Raw genomic sequence first — 13,326 nt, 5'->3', positions numbered from 1 at the left:
TTTATATGTACTACTTTGTATCAGGTTAGTTTTATATATTTGGTTTTTATTACGTTATTTATGAAATAATTTGAGTTGTTTTATAGTTTATTCTTTGGAACAGAAACTAAAAACACTACAAATACATGGCAATAGAAAACACAAACATTACAAATAATAAGATAAAGAAATAGCAAACATTACATAAACATTACACATAAAACATTACCGTCTATGAAATACTGGTTTTTTTAACCTCATTCCAAAAGTCATCATATTCGAACTCACTTCCATCATGCTCCATCATGTAATGATATTTAACAACTTGTAAAAATTATTCATTGTTTGCTTAATAATATGGCCTATTTTTAAAATAATTATAACATCGATTGAACCATGTGATTTTTTCCTTTAATTCCATCCACTCACTAACAATATATGATTTAAGTCGGTGTTATCCTTCTCCCATCTCATGGTTGAACAAATCTGTTATGCGGATCTATTCGTCACCTACAAGGCAATGAGGGGGAGCTATTGGTGTTACACCCTCGTAAATGTTCTTCCAACATCGTGTTAGGACCATCACCTCCTTTGTAGTCCATGGACGAGGAGCGTTGGACGATGTCACTGCATTTGAAGAAGTTGGTACATTGTCGTCCATTTCAGAATAAAGGTGTGAGTTTATTGAAGAATAAATGATTACTTAAATAAGAAAAACGATTGTTGGTTGGCTCTGCGGAATGAGAAACAGCTTTGAGGACTGACAAACAGCTATGTGGAATGAGAAACAGCTCTGCTGACTGACAACAAGTTTTGCGGACTGACAAACAGCTCTACGGAAGGACAAATAACTATGTGGATTCCCAAATAGTTATGTGGACTATAAATAGCTTTGTAGATTCTCTAATAGCTTTGCGGACTAACAAACACCTATGCGGAATGACAAATAGCTCTGCGGAATGACAAATAACTCTGTGAATTCCCAAACAGTTATGTGGGCTGACAAACAGCTTTATGGATTCCTAAACAGCTCTGCAGATTCCTAAACAGTTCTACGGAATAATGAATACGGATTCCGTTTAAATTGGACAACCATTTTCATTTTTAGAATTTGTCGAAAGTTGTCAAAATGAGTTTATTTAATAAGGTATTAAACAAAATGTTTCTCCAACCTACCAATTTTCTTTCATAATCTGCAAAGAACCAATCCTAACACCTTCACGTATACTAAGAAAGATTCGTACAATCGTTTATAATCTTGTTTTGTGGCATTGAGATGCATGGTATGTAATCCTTTATACTAAATTTTTTGTTATTTGAAGTTGTTATATGGCTAATATTCTTATCATTACTTCTAGATTTGTACGTTTCTCATGTCTATGATACCAATCATATTCGTTGTTTACATACCTCTAATTGGGACATACATAACATCCATGTACATTGCGGTTGCTTTAGATAAAATCATGAACCCTTTCTCATAGCATTTTCTTTGGGAACAATAAACTATTATGAGTCATGAATATGGTTCATGAGGAGGCTGAAAGAATGTTTAGGTGATGTCTGAGTCCATAGACTTTTCAGTTCGGAGAGTCTACCCCAATTAATATCATGGCTATTGTTGTAAAAATATAGCTGATAAAATATGGGCGTCCACTGAAAGCAATACAGTTGTGGAGCAGTTGTTCTAGAAGACATGAAAAGCACATAATGTGTCTGATTTTTATGTGTGTTTGAACAACTTACAAAATGGGGTGAATAGAAATGATCTTCACTGATTTTTATGCGTGTTTGAACAGTTTACAAAATGAGGTGAATAGGAAAGATCTTCATTGGCTTGACAATATTGCCATTGCAAAATGGGTCAGGGCTTTTTTCCATAACGTACATCTCAATGTGAAATTCATTGACGTTCCTGACGTCATCAATTGGATAAGAACAAACAGGCATGAGTTACCAATAACAATAATCATTCAAATGGTCCATAACTCGATGTAAAGAGTGTATGTTCAACGTGCTGCATTGGGAGGTAATAATGAAATGTTATTATACATTATTGTGACATCCCCAAAGTCTCGGCCCGAAAAGACCGATTTCATTTATGCTTTTTAAAATAATTTTCAGAGTAAATCCTTTTAATTTTAAAAGAGATGCGGAATTTGTTCCCAAAAACAAAACATGATAAAATAGATATTTATCAAAACATTTCATAAAGAAATATGATTTCATTTCATATTCAAAAGTCGAGATGTCATGTTCCGATACAGATCATAAAGCATAAACGATAGCATTACAAGTCATTCAACAAATATATACATATACAGACTTGTAAACAAAACAACTTGATGTTCGCCCATCTTAAGCTCTTGCGCCACTTCCTGTTAAATAAATCAACTGAGTGGGTCAGGCTTGGGAGCCTGGTGAGCATATAGGGTTTTCAACCCACAATAATTATATTTAATTTCAACCATCAACAATAAACCCGATTACCCATTTCCGTTATCCTCACCTTACGTTCCTAAAAATAACGTCTATTATAAGGAACCTATTTCAGGATTTTTCATCGGGACGGACATTACTGCAGAGGGGCTTCCTCAACAATAAGTGTCCTAAAGGCAACCATGTGGGGGATAGAGTACACCGGTGAACACGTCGTTCACAACACCTACAGGTAATGAGCCTGCTAGTGTTCCACAGGACAGTCTAGAATAGTCCGTGGTCGTCATCCATACTCTGCTGAATGACTAGAATAACACCAATAACACCGAGGCCTCTCATCTGTTTATTACACACCAATTATCTACCCATGTTCTACCCAACATATTAGTAGATAAAAATATACATTTTTATACATAGTTTAAAAACCTGTATAACATGCTTTAAGCAATACATATTCCACATAACAGATGAGGCATACACACATAACACGTATTTCATAGAGAATACATCAGATCTATAAGATAGAAGAGAGTGAATATACACTCACACGTATAACAACCAAATATATACACATAACACGTATTTTATAGGAAATACTTCATAATATTGCGTTGGAATGAAAATAACTACACACTCACTTGATCAAAAGATAATCGGGCAGCACTACGGCTTGCAGAAGAGGTGTTTCTCCGTAGATCTGGAAGATCTTCACAAAACCGGGCTCCTCGCGAGTATCGTTTCGGCTCGGGAATAACGCTCTTCGGGATCCTCGGGGCTTCAGATCTTACTTCGGGGCTCGGGAATATTACCGGGGCTTTGGGGTATAAACGGCATGCAAATCGAGGCAAAACTTAGAGAGAGGGAAGAGTTTGAACAAGAGAAAATGGCTGAATTCGAGTTCTATTTATAGGCTGCTGGGTCTGGGATTACGCGGGGCGTACTCAAATTACGCGGGGCGTACTCGGGTTACGCGGGGCGTACTTTGACGTCACTGCGTGCGTCGACTGGTGGCACTCGAGTATTGGTCAGACAAGTTGCATCCGACTGAGTACGCAGGGCGTACTCAAATTACGTGGGGCGTAATTGACTTGTCAAACTTCTAAATTGCGTAACTTTCGCATACGAGCTCCGTTTTCAACGTTCTTTATATCCACGCGAAGGTCAGACCATACTCTACAACTTTCATTTAGACTCCGTCGGCTAATTTTGACTTTTATTTTTATTATTTATTTTTAGAAGGCCAGGACAGAAAAACTTCGTTATAAATTCATAACTTCTTCGTCTGACGTCCGTTCTCGCCTAACTTTTCATCGTTTCGCTACTAACAACAAGATCTTCGATTCTCATTTAGATTGTTTCGGCTAAAAACCGCTCGATCTCAAATCGAGTATTCGGGCTGTATACTGTTAAGTCGAAACTTCATAAAATCATAACTTCCTCATACGAAGTTAGATTTGGGCGTTCCTTTTATGCACGCTCTTGGTTTAACGAAATCTACGACTTTCGTTTAGATTGCTAAGGCTAAATATCGCTCTATCTTAAATTCATATTTTACGTCACTCTGCGTCGTGTCGGTTCTGTCGCGAAACTTCGACATGTCATAACTTCTTCGTTATAACTCGGATTTTGGCATTCCTTATATCTCCGGAATCCTTGTTTCGACCACTACAACTTTATGCAAAGATGTCGGGCTTATCTCACACTTAAATTTTGACACTTATTTTATTCTTAATTCATTAAATTATAAAAATTAAGAAAATACACACATAAATCACATAATTCAAATAATTCACAAATAATACATTCTTATTATTTCAAGTTGAGTTACAAGGTTAACCTAGACTATTACATTGCTAAAAATGGCAAGCCTAGAAACACGGGCGTTACAATTATCACATCATAATTTTTATTTGATGATTCAGTTAATTTTATAGGGGAATTTCATGGTCTTCTGACCCCTTATGCACTTAAGGTGCTTCAAAAAAGATTTATCCACTCCGATGGTTGTAGGGTTAGACATATTGTTAGCGACAGATGAAGTCGGTAAGTATTTAACTACCAAATCTATGCAATTAGAACATCGGATTTGTACTTACGGGAAATGGAAAAAATGCGATATAGCTTGTGATCAAGCTATAACATCACTACAAAGGCTTGAAATTGAAGAAATCCAAAAAATTGTAAATTTAAAGTTAACTGTTGTGGTGTATCGAAATGCTTTTCAAACTGGGATGGTGAATCCTCTTCCAATCCTTATGCATTGGGAAACACCAACTGAAAGTGTTATCGTCTTACTTCCATGACAATTTACTTTGATTGTAATGTATGGATCACAACAACGAATATTAGTTTTGTATTCAGTTCTATGTTAACATTAGTTTTGATCCGCTGGTGTTGTATACTTTTTAATAAATAACGTTTACCTTTTAATTAATAATGTTTACCTTTTAATAAATAATTGTAATGTATGGATCAGAACGTATAACGTCCTTGGATTCCCGACAAACAGCTCTGTGGACTGACAACCAACTCTCTACGGAGTTCAAGGTTGTAAAAGTTTTCATAGATGATCGTTGATTTTTTAGTAAAAAGTTATAAATTTTTTTGAATTTTAATGAGTTCATCTTCAAATTTCTATATATACTCGTGCAACGAAGTTGGTTATTACTATTGTGATCTGATAGACCATTTTCTTGCACCATCACCAAACATGAGAGGGCTATATATATCTGATAATACTTTGCAACAATTGCAATGGGCTGAAGAACAACAAAAAATAGATAAAGAGTCCTATCGGGCTCTCACTGAACGTCGTGACGTCATTACGGTAAAGTGCAAAGAGGTTGAGGAAAGGATGCAGATTAATAAAAATTAAATCAAAGAGCATAAAGAATGGATAAAAAGGTCTAAGAAAACTATCAAAATGACTAAAAATGGCTTGCTTAGAAGGATGCAGAAATGATAGATCTTGGGTGGCAAAAGGATCGTTTTGAAGATAAACTAAGAATTAGGGACGACTATATAAGAATGGAGAAATATAATTATCCATTGCATTTCCCTTAAGTTAATTACTGTTGTTGTACGTTTATTATGTGTTTTTGGTTTGTTATATGTATTATCTTTGAGTTTAAGGTATTTTATGAAATTAACTCTACTAGTAATGATGCACTAATATAATCATAAAATAACCAATTAGTCTTAAAACATTAATCCAACTACACAGTCAACCTCTAGTTGCCCAAATAATTTATGCCATCATATTATTGTAATTAAATCTCGTAACTCGAGTTAGCTGGTATGTCTCCCACTTCCACCCCTAATGCAAGCATTTCCATGAACATGCACATATATACTCCACAATCTCCTCTACCTCCTTCTTCCTGTTGTGGGGCATTTTCACCTTCAACAAATTCTACTGAAGTAGGTTTTTGTCTATTAGGAAAATGCTTCCAATATGAAATTTTGCCACGTTCACTTAAAATACTATCACCCAAGGTTTTGAAACAACCAATTATCCCCATAATCTTTAAACTAACCACACCATTTAGCTGAATCGTATATGGTCACTTTCCATGTAATGAGATTCAACTCGACCAAAAACCAATGAATTTATGGGACATTGATGGGAATTAAAACATGCATAAAAATGTTAAATTTTATATATATATATATATATATATATATATATATATATATATATATATATATATATACATATATATATATATAGGGTTAAGTTCAAATGAGAGCACTATTTCATGTGAGAACGTGAGAATACTATATGTTACTATTTTACTATGAATTTTGTATAGACAACGATATGGCATTATTCATCAACAAATATACGAACAATCACACATTAATATTTTGTATGTACAACTTTACAACATTATTCATCACCGAATATATGAACAATCACATATTTAACATTCACATTAGAATTTACTAAATTACTACATATATATATATATATATATATATATATATATATAATTTTATAGTATAATAGCAATATAAAATTGAATATATTCATATTTTAATTACTACAATACTATACATATTAAATTCATAGTAGAATAGTAACATAAAATAGTGTTCTCACGTTCTCACATTAAATAGTATTCACATTTGAATTTAACCATATATATATATATATATATATATATATATATATATATATATATATATATATATATATATATATATATATAGGCCTAGGTTATTCTATTAAAAGTAATTATTGTGTTATTGTATGCATAAATAGGTAACATTCACTTTCTTAATTTACCAAAAAATTACTAATTAGGAGACACAAGTTTAATTAATAAAAAGTTTCAAATATTCAGATATATTTGATTTTCTTAATTTTGAATTCTCATTTTTTTAATTAAATAGATTATAATTCTAAGATAATTCTGTTAGAATGATATTCTATTAGAATGTCAAATTATCTATTCTGAAAAAATAAATGTTTTGAATGAATGAATATTTTGAAGATAAACAATAGTTTTGAACCATCAGTTTAAAAATAACTTTAAAAACTTCTGGGAGAATAACAAATTCTTGAACCATCAATTACATAATAAAAACAAACATTACATTAATTCTTATAGAGTACGGGTAACAATTGCTAATAATTACATTTATTGTTAAAGAATAAAGCTTAAAAAAATTTCAAATCGGGAAAGAAAACTTCAAAATCTAATCATGACTATTACATTCTAAAAGAATAATGTGGTCCGTTTCAATTTTGTGGTCCGTTCTTCAAGCATCAACTTTTGTGATTCCAACAGAATTGGAATTCGTGATTCCATTCAAACAGAATTGGAATTCATATCTTACCCAACCAATTGCAAATAAAATCATATTCCGCAGCATAAACAAACATTTGAATACCATCTTCCAAAAGCACTAGAATGCCAACTTCAAGGTTTCTCATAATTGTTGGATTAGTGTCTAAGTCCATAACTATTTTGGTATGTACTTGAACCGATTGTGCATGGTCCTTTTGGGTTGCCTTCACACTGGTGACTAGACAAGATGATTGTTGAGGAGAGAGGCTGGTTTATTATTAAGAATAATAAATTAAGGTATAAATATGATTTATTAATATATTATATGAATAATATATTAATTTGGAATCATATTATTAATTAGTATTTAATCAGAAATTAATTTAGAATTAATTTTGGGATTAAAGGAACTTACTGAAAGTGCAGGGGCTATTTTGTAATTATTCAATAGTTGAGGTTTTGGGCCATTGGATCACCTTTATTAAGGCTTGAACGAAAATCCTAGAAGGATCTAGGAGTTTTCGTCCAAGGGCTTAAGGAAAGGAGTCCATGGACTTGCTTAGGCCCTAAGCTAAGGGATTAGGGTTAACACCTTGAAACCCTAGTTAGCCTTAAGTATAAATAGCACCCTAAGGCACTAAGGTTTCATCCAACCCTTGGGGAACCCTAAAAGGGACGAAATCTAGGTTAAGATACCCTTCTCTCCTCTCTCCCATATTCATCCTTTCACCTAGTGTGTTTGTGAGCCATTATAGGTACTACACTTTGTTGTACTTGCTTTCAAGAGCTAAGGAGATTCAAGGAACTAGTTGTTATTGCTATATAACAAAAAAGGTATGTATTCTAATTTTATATATGAATTTCGAAAATTATAGTAGCATGCCAGGTTTCTTTTTGTGTTCATAAAGTTGTATAACTAATAGTGAAAACATAAATCCAATTCTAGGGTTGCATGCACACATAGGATTGTTTGTATAAAACCCAACAGTGGTATCAAAGCCAATGGTTTTTGTTTTCAATTAGCTTTTATTCAAATGTATGAACTTGACATACTAGGGTTTATGGCTAATAAACCCTGAAGGCTAGGTAATTTTCGCAATTATGGTTGCAAAACCCTAGTTGGCGATTTTTGCTAGGGTTTCCCAAACCCTTTACTTAGCCTCCAAGATTTTGAAATCTAGGGTTATCCAACCCTTGGATTTCGAAATTACCTTCTTCCCTAAGGTTAGATCCTAAATTTTAGGGATTTGGATTATCTCATATCTTGTAATTATCTTTTACTTGTTAAATATGGTAATTAAAGATCTTAAATTATCTCATCCCTTATTTTCAAGATTTAGAGATGGATTCAAGGGATTAGGATATCTTAAATGTATAAATGGTAATTATCCTCATGATCTAGATAATCCCTTGTGATTTAATAATTTAAATTAATTGTTTAATTTATGGTAATTATTAAATCAAGAGTTTTAATATTTAAAATTTTAATTTAAATGTCTTAAATTTGAAAATTTTAAGTGAGATTAAAACCTAATTGTTTTGAATAGTTTCAAAACTTGCCCTCAAGTTTTGGAATTTAAATTGTTGATTAAAAGTTAATTTTGAAAGTCTAAATTCCAAAACCCTAATTTTGAAAGGTTCAAATTACACCCTTATGGTTTTATTAAATTAATTAAGTGTATAATTAAAAGAGAGTTAATAAATCTATAATGATCTTGGTTAATTAAAAGTATAATTTAAACCACCTAGTATTTTAAAAGTGTAAAATACACCCTTATACTATGTATAACATTAAAAGTTTAATATTATATATGTATAACTAAAATGCTAGTCTTACCGTTAGTATGCCTCATTCACGAAGCCGATCTATAAGGGGGTATAAGGTTATGGCCTATAAAATGGCCGCTTAATGGGTATGCACTCTTACCCACCGCTTCTTTGATTGGTGCAGGGTCGTTAGCCGAACGGGTAGGATAGGGAAAACCCTTTCCATTAAAAGTATAATCAAGTATAAAGTAACTAAAAGTTTTACAAAAATTCCCAATCTTAGTTACTTTAGGCAAAATTGAATTGATGCAATTCCATGAAATTACGCTTTGTGCCCTTGCAAAGATGTTAGTGGAGTGTGTGTGGTTAACCGGCACACTAAATGGTTGTAAGCAAAGGTAGCAAAGGGTGACTCGATGTTTGTCATAGTTCGGTGGAGCGTGTGTGGTTAACCGGCACATCGAATAGATGACTGTAACATGTGGGGGCACCATGTAAGCTTGCATGGTCATTCACACCCGCTTGGTGATCCTCGGTATCTCAGTCACAAACTAGAGGGACATATCGAGATTTAAACATGCCATTGAAAAGTTCAATGAATCTCAAAGGATCTAGGAGTGTTCATAGATTTAAAACTTCAATTTCTTTTTCATTTTTCATGGTGGAAATTGGTAAATCGTCATTTACCTACCTTCAAATATTCTGCAACTAGATTACGACATCCCTTTTCTAGGTTGTAGCGTATTGTGTTGGGTCCTAGCCTTAATATCTCATTTGGGTGATTTATTAAGGACACAATCAACTAACTTGAATTCGGTTTCTCCCGTTTTGTAGATGTCAAAGTATGACCATGGTATTCCCAAATCCTGTGGAACAAGCTTTCCACATGAAGATAATATTCCATGATTTGATCGAGGAACAAGAGATCATGCTTCACTTCCTCCACCTCCTCCAATTATTCTCCCTAACCCACAAGTTCGAAGGATTGAAAAGTTCAAGCTCACTCAAGCCCTTTTGGCAAGTAAACATGGGAAACCTGTGTGTGTACACGTCTTAGAGATGAAGTCACACATTGAAAGGTTAAGGATGTTGGGTGTCGAGATTTCAGGTAAGTTGGTTGTTAACTGGGTTCTTCAGTCGTTTCCTGAATCATATAGTGAGTTCGTTAGAGAGTACTATATGATGGATCATGACGTGACCCTCATTGATTTAATCTATTTTCTTATAGCTACTGAATCATAAATGATTTGGTGAGCTGGTCGAGCAAATTTGTCTGGCAAATCAAACTCCCAAACTTCAACGGATATTGAAAATGGTGACATTGAAGATCAGGAAAAGGTAGATTCTAAGATAGTTCCATGTTCCATTCCAAGGGAATCCATTTTCTTTTATTTCCAAGAGAAGGGGCATTGGAGACGAAGCTGCCCTATTTACCTGAGAGATCTAAGAGACAGGAGAGTCAAACCGTATGGCTCTGCTTTAGGTAAATTCCATTAACTAACTCTTTTAAGTTTCTATTCTAGATTCTTAATACATGATGTGATAATATTACATTTGATGTTTTGTAGAATTGAAGAAAATAGAGGAAACTTAAGGGAAGAAGTGAGCGGAATCTAATCGTGAAGAAATGGATTTCGATCGCATTACTTGAAGATTAGATTATTGAGCTACTACTTAGAGTTAGAATAAGAGTTCTAAGAAATATGTATTAGCATAGTTTTTCAATGAATTGCATTGTAAGGATAAATTTTTCCGCAATAAATAAAATTTAGATTTTATATTATTTATTTATCCTTGCGATGGCGTGTATGAAAAATTGAAGTTTTGAATGTTACTATTATTAGCAATAATGGATTTGATTCTTAATTATGTGGAAATGTCAAGAATTTACCAAATAGGGAGAGTTTCTCATCACCCAAGTTTCAATTGGACAGAAACTTGGAATCATGTAACTTGGTTGCATGATGAATGAGAAATTTCATATTTGGAAATTAGACTAATTCGTTAACAAAGTGTCAAGTGAAGGACTAGGAGATCGAGTACACAAAGTTGTGTTGATCAAGTCCACCACAAGAGTAACAAAGATATTCGTCATGATTTACTAAAGGTTTAGTAAATATGGTTATACTTATAAGATTAAGTGTAATTCTGAATTGATTGAAAGAGTTTAAATCAATAGCAGAACGAATAAGAAGAATCAAGTAGGCAGAAAGATAAATGTTTCTCTATTCTAAGAAGAAGGGAGAGCACCTTTATTATGTTTTATGATAGGTCTTAATGATTAAGAACCATATCTCAATTGATCCTCTAAGTGAGTCTTAGTACAATTGTATGTCTGATAAGAGGAATCAAGAATTGAAGAAATGGTTAAATAAAGAAGTCAATCATACTTCGTTCCAAAACAAGTCTTAGAGCTAAGATTGTGACATTGAGTGACAAGTCTTAAGAAGGTTTATAACATTAACCAAATGTGGAAAGTTGTGATGTCTTGGATAAGACAAAGACCAACTAGGACCAATTTTGTGAAGTGTTTTGTCTTGATAAAAGCTACACTAACTCTTGAATATTTGTTTGTCGATAAATGTTTATTGACAAGAGAATCTTATATGTCAAGGAGTCAGTGGGAGTCTTAATGGTCTTGAAAGGTTTCAAGAACAAATCAACAATAAACCTTATCGATCATCACTAGCACACGACTTGAGGTTTATAACCTATCGTGTTGATGTTATTTTGTTTCTGTGCCATTCCAATTGAGTTAATTATACATGTGAGTTCTATGAGTTCTCATTTGAACGCATAAAAGGCAAGGACCTTGGTCAATGAAAAGTACATTGATAGGAAAGGGTGATCTGCTTAACTGCTTAGAAGACATGGTGGGCACTCGTGTTACCATAAGGCAAGAAATCAAGATTAAGAGTTCGGTCCATATGAATTTGGATTTGTCGCAAACTTTGGTTTTGACAAATTCACATGGATAGGAACACATACACCATTAAAATCTAAGTGTCATAAGATTCCCTCCTTCATAAAAAAGACTGTGAGGAAATGCTTTCACTAAGAGAGATTTTGAGAAGATAGTGATTGTGAAAATTGCATTCTTAAATTCGATTATGGTTACAGTATCCCTTTCCATGATTCGAATTGTAAGATTTGGCAATTAGTCTAAATTGCTTAGACACACATATGAGCTATATAAGGCAAAGGTGTATAAGCTTAGATAAAGGATTATCAAAGCATTAGGTATTAGAAATATAAACTTAAGAAATTCAATAGGTATTGTTTTTCTAGAAGTTAAGCTTTTTTCTGAATACATGTCAAAGCTAGTGGGAGCATAAGAGTTATGCTTATATGATAATAATCATCATGATAGTGGGAGCATAAAAGTTGTGCTTTTATGATTATTATGGCAAGTATTGCAAGTTAGCAATATTAATTATAGAAAACAAGAGTTATACTTTGCAAAGTAGCAAGGGTTGAAAGGTTGTTTTGCTATAATTAAGGGAGAGGATATTATGCTTCATTTCAAATCTAAAGGCTTAGGTTGTGGAATGTTAATAAATTTAGTCAAGGATACATAGTGCGTTCTCAAAATTTCGATTATGATTATGGCATCTCTCTTCATAGTTCGAATTGTGAGAACGTGACACATTAAATATTATGGCAGAAGATTGATAAAGTATCGTATCTTTATGTAAGACATTATGCATCGTGTCGCATACGCTTCGGGTATAGGATCGATTGCAAGTGCTATAATATTTTACCATTCTAAAATTTTCCAACTGTCTAGCGCATCTAGAGGCAAAAAGGACAAGAATCGGTTTTGACTAAGATAATTAAACAGCTATCAAAGGACGATCCAAAGCTCATTGAGGATTGGTCGCTTGTGAGTAGTTGGAAGTATGGTATTGGATGGAACATATCGACATTATTATGAATAGATAAGATTATATTAAGAATGAGTTGTCATATGGCAAATATGGAAATGTTTCCATATTGGGAGTTGGATATTGAGAATCCGTATCTAGATTAGAAACTTTTATGCAAGAAAGGATGTTCAAAGGAATATACTTTGAGTGAGAGACATCCTATCTATAGAATTGTTTCTTATAGAGATTGGCCAAGTCTTGATGATTTTGAGCTATGACTTTACGAAAGAATCATTGCATAAAATGTTAGAATCTAGCATAAGTAACAAGAATTTGATATTCTTACACTTGTGATAGGGATTGGGAGTTGTGAAATGAGCATGATTGGAAATGTGTTCATTTGATCTATTTCACAAAGAAAGGACCACAGGTAAACATTGTGTGCATGCTAAGAGCATGGGACAAGTGTTGTAAAAAATTCA

The sequence above is a fragment of the Lactuca saligna genome, chromosome 7 (assembly GCF_052625555.1).
Source record: "Lactuca saligna cultivar CGN05327 chromosome 7, ASM5262555v1, whole genome shotgun sequence".
Taxonomy (NCBI): domain Eukaryota; kingdom Viridiplantae; phylum Streptophyta; class Magnoliopsida; order Asterales; family Asteraceae; genus Lactuca; species Lactuca saligna.
This window is presented reverse-complemented; position numbering follows the sequence as displayed.